The sequence below is a fragment of the Suncus etruscus genome, chromosome 18 (genome assembly GCF_024139225.1).
Source record: "Suncus etruscus isolate mSunEtr1 chromosome 18, mSunEtr1.pri.cur, whole genome shotgun sequence".
Taxonomy (NCBI): Eukaryota; Metazoa; Chordata; class Mammalia; order Eulipotyphla; family Soricidae; genus Suncus; species Suncus etruscus.
The window spans coordinates 35,541,156-35,546,467 of record NC_064865.1 but is presented as its reverse complement, the minus strand read 5'-3'; positions in this window follow the sequence as shown (position 1 = coordinate 35,546,467).

Below are 5,312 nucleotides of genomic sequence, written 5' to 3'. Positions count from 1 at the left end.
TTTAAATTTCTCATTGTTCTATGACATGTTTGCATCATGAATCAAAGAATCTCTGGCAAACTAAAGATTCCCCAATAATTCTAATCCATTAAAGTCAGAAATTAATTTTATAATAGTAATTGTACCAATACTCTAAAGGAAAATTATCTGAACTCCCAGGAAAAAATACCTTAAGGGGGAAATGGAAGAAAAATTAAATTACACTAATAAACACTACTGAGTAATATTATACATAAAGAATTAGAGAATGTTATGGTTTTTTAACTTGATTGATTGGTTTTGGGGGGCACACCCAGCAGTGTTCAGGGGTTTTTCCTGGCTCTAAACTCAAAAACTGCCTTTGGCAGACTGGAAGACCATATAGGATGCCACGAATACAACTGGGTCCCTCCCAGGTCTGCCACAAGCCAGGCAAATGCCCTACCACTGTGCTATCTCTCTGGTCCCAAGAATCAGAGAACTTTAGTGGCAATATTGAGCAATGATCAAAAGAGACAAATACCAAGTAGTAGTCATAAAGAACAAAATCAATGACTTACTTCTGTGCCAAAATTTCTCTCAATATCTTTCCCACTTGCATCTAGTCAGTTTATGTCGTTCATACTTATTATCTGTAATGCCTATGAGTCCTTAGAAAATAATTAGTCTAAACAAATAGCTAGAACACTGAAATGATGGAAACCAGAATTGTTTTTATATCAGGAGAGTCACCTAGGAAAGAAAAACAATTCAAAAAATTCAGCTGAAATTTATGTATCTATAAGAAAAAGATAAGTCATGCAATTTGCTGAAACATGGATGGAGCTAGAGGATAGCATGCTGAGAGAAATAAATATGAATAAGAGGGATAGACACAGAATGACCTTCCTCATGTGTGGAACTTAAAGATCCATAGTAAGTATCAACAAAGGGCAAAAAGCAACACAAAGGAAGAATTTATAAACGTAATTGAGTTGGGGGGTTATTTGAAACAAAGATTCTTGGGAAAAAGAGGAGGTACACTGATGATGTGTCTGGTGTTGACATTATGTTCATGGAAACAACCAACAATATTTAAACTACAGAACCTCAATCAATGAAATAATTTAAAATTAATTTATTAAAAATACCTAATCATCTCTAGCTACTGAGGCCTTATTTTATCATCCACGAATGAGCAGAAAGTTTCCAGACAGCACAAAAGGACCTAGAGAAGAGAAAATGAGCATGTACAGAGCCTATAGTTATTCCCATGACAATATGCTTCAAGGGCAGAGAAACCCTTTATCTCTTTGGTAAAGGGAATTCCCTTTCTAATTTCCCCAATATTTATTTACTGTGCCTAGGCAAAAAAAAAGCACAAATGAATTTTGTTGTTGTTGTTATTGTTGTTGTTTTTTTCTTTTTTGTGGGCTTTGTTTTGTTTTTATTTCAAGACTGTGGGTATTGTTTAGTTGTTGTCTTAATTGCTGTGGTGCTTTTCAGGTCCTTTTGGTTGATTTTTTTTTATAGATTTTATGTTTTTCTTCCTTTTTCCCTTTTTCCTTAAATTGATACTTATAGCCTCTAGAAGGATTCCTCCCATTTCTTTCTTGTTTGATTTTTACCCTCCCCCCTTTTCTCTCTCTTTCTTTTTTCTTCCCCTCCAAACAGAACCACATAACTTGAACCATCTTGTTCTGCCTCACAAATTGAGGGGAAAATAATGGAGGGTACCAAGATTAAACAGGTGTATGAACATTGAGCAGAAATAAAAAATGATCATACTTAAACACAAAATCCAAAGCCAACAACAACAGAATTGAAACGCAATCTACAACAAGCTAGACACAAAGGGGACCACTTATACTAGCAGTCTGGGGGTCAAAGAAGGGAGATATGGGATGTATGATGGGAACAGAGGAGGAGGGAGGACAACACTGGTGGTGGGAATGCCCCTGATTCAATGTCACTATGTGCCTAAAATATTACTGTGAAAGATTTGTAATTTACTTTGGTCAAAATAAAAATTATTTAATTAAAAAAATGAAACCAAAATCTGTTTTAGATAAGTATAATATGAAATGTTGTTACTATTTTATATTATTATTAATTTTATCTTATAACAGTTTCAGAGATTGAAAATACCTAATCATAAAATAAATTAATTTTAATATTAGAAAAGATAGGACTGATATCAGGGAACATGTATCTCACAAGTAGCTAATAGAGATATTTTTGCTAAATTCTTCCTCAGAAACTGATGCTTCAAGACACTCTTCAGAGCAAAGTAAGTACTTGTATCCATCAGAGAAAAAATACTGGAGCTAGAATACATTGAGCATGTAGGATGCTTGCCTTATTTACATATGTCAGATCCAGGTTTGATTACTAGAATCACATTGAACACCTGAGTAGAGCCAGTAGTAAACCGCAAGCATTGCTGTATAAGCCCAAAAAGTGAAAAAAAAAGTTTAAATAGCAAGAATTTATTGAATTTCATATGTTAAATCCAAATATATCTTGCAAACCATTGTGTTTCTAGTATATCTAAAAGAATGTTTTCCATTAACTGAACTTCTATATTTCTTGGAGCACCAAATATTTCTATTGCATAACTACAGCCAAAGAGGATAATGGTAGAAAATTCATAGTGAATATATCTGCATGATTTTAAATCTTTCTCCAGATGTCCTCTTGGGCTAAGCAACAATATATAATTTCTAAGCCATGAAAATCACAGTACCATCTAGCAACTGAGCAGAAGTTCTAAAGTTCATATTGAAAAGGTTTTTATTTTATTTGAAAAGAATAATTTAGAAATCATGAGAGTAAGAGTTTGAGTGATAGCACAGCAGGTAAGGTATTTGCCTTACACTCAGCCTACTCAGGTTTGTTCCCTGACACCCCAGATAGTCCCCCAAGCCTGCCAGAAGTAGCTTCTGAGCACAGATCCAGGAGTAATCCCTGAGTGCCACCAGTGTGGCCCCCCCCAAAAAAAGAAAGAAAATAAAAAGAAAACAAGATTAAAGTGATACTGATTAAGAAAGAAAATACCAAATTCAAAATTTGAAGTGGGAAAGCAGATTTTTAGGACAAGATCCAGAAGATGGCCAAAATGTTAAAATATAGATTGTCATAAGCAAAAGAGGAAAGATGAGAGGTGGTTTTTATAATACCAATAAAAAAGTAACTTCAAGAACCCTCATTATTATTACTTGTCTATGCTAATAAAATGAAAGTGGTGCTGGTATGGTCACTTCTTAGACCATGCTTCTATTGCCTAAGCATACTTGCTACTATTTACTGAAAATTAAATTTATGCACATCATTATTACCTATCAGGAGCTCATTTCTACATAAAGCTACCACTAATTCTTAAGAAACAAAATTGTAATATTCTCTCTCCATTTTTTCCCAACCAGGTGCTCGTCTTTTGGACAATGAAGATAGTAGAGGTAAATAGATGGGAACAAATAGATAGTAAAGTATTCTTGGGATGGGCAGGGATGCTTCAATCAGTGCTCTGGAAAATAGAGCACTACAGTAATAGCCATCTGACCTGGTGATTCAAGAGTACTGCAGTGGAAAAAAATTACCTGTTCAACCCCAAGACTCCAAGAAGGCTGTGCACAGGAGCCTTTAGGCCTTTACCTGAGATTTTGGGGGAATGTTGTAATGCTGGTAATCATCTGGTTTGGGAGCATCATAAGCATACACCCTAACTTCTGTCCTATATCCATCTAGACCCTAAAGTATTGTTTACAAAGATAAATGAGCTCATATATATTTGATAATTACCTGTTAGTACAATTTAAGGTAAGGAAAAGTGATGGCTTCCAACTTCTTTATTCCATAGGATTGCTTTTTTTTTTTTTTTAGCTATGTGTGGGTGTTTATTATTCCAAATGAATTTTAGGAGTGTTTGCTCCACTTCTTTGAAATATGTCATAGGTATCCTTGGAGGGATTACAGTACTGTAAATATGTACAATACTTTGAGGGTATCACAATTTTAATAATGTTAATCTTCCCATTACATGAACAGGGTATATATTTTCAGTTCCTTGTGTCCTCTGTAATTTCTTGGAACATTGTTTTGTAGTTTTCTTTGTAAACATCTTGCACTACATTAGTTGAGTTGACTCTAAGGTACTTAATTTTAGAGGCACAGTTGTGAATGAGATTTTTAATGTCTATTTCTTCTCTATTGTTTTCATATATAAAAGGCCATGTATTTTTGCATGTTAATTTGCTATACAAATCTATTTTAATGTTTCTAGAAGCTTTTTGATAGATGAGTGAAACTATTTTATGTCTATCTCTTTTCCTCTGACTCATTTAACTCAGCATAATAATTCTCATATCCATCTATGTACAAATTTCATGACTTCATTTTCCCCAACAACAGCATAGTATTCCATTATGTAAATGTATCAGTTTTTAGCCATTTATTTGTTGTTAGGCACCTGGGGGGGGGTTAAAAGCTTCTCCTCTAAGATCAAGCAAAGGAAGGTTATCCATCCTTGTCGCTTCTATTCAATAAAGTACTGAAGTCCTAGCCATAAAAATAAAGCAAGAAAAAAATATCAAGAGCATCCAGCTAGAAAAAGGAAGAATTCAAGCTCTCACTATTTGCAAATAACATATTATATCTTTAAAACTATAAATGTGCTTCTAGAAACAATAGATTTGTATAGTAAAGTGGCAAGATACAACGTTAATACACAAAAATCTATGGCTTTGCTATATACAAATAACGAAAGAGTTTTTTTTTTAAATCCAATTCATAATTGTGCTTCAGAATATCAAGTACTTCAAAAATAAAGTAGACTTGTGATTTGAACTAGAGCTAAAAGACTTATACAAAGAAAATTACAAAGCACTACTTCAAGAAATAAATACAAATACCTCCTACTCATGGATCACAGGGTTAATATCATTATAATGGCAATATTCTTCAAAGGATGGTATAGATTCAATGCAGTCCCTATAAGAATATTCAAGGCATTTTTCAATGAAATATATCAAAAACATTTGAAAGTCATATGGAACAATAATACATTCCCTTAAATAGCTAAAGCTATCCTTGCAAAGAAGGTATAACTGTCCCCAAATTCAAACTGTACTACAAAGATGTAGTAATTGAGACAGTATGGTATTGGGATAAAGACATCCTCAGCTCAATAGAATAAAATTGAATTTCCTGAGACAGATCTTCAGGTATATTGTCAGTTACCCTTTTATAAAGAAAAATATGAAGAAAATTCAGTAAGTAGTATTGGAAAATTGGTTAATTATATGCAATTTAATAAACTCAGACATCTTTCTAACACCATGCACAAAAGTCAAATA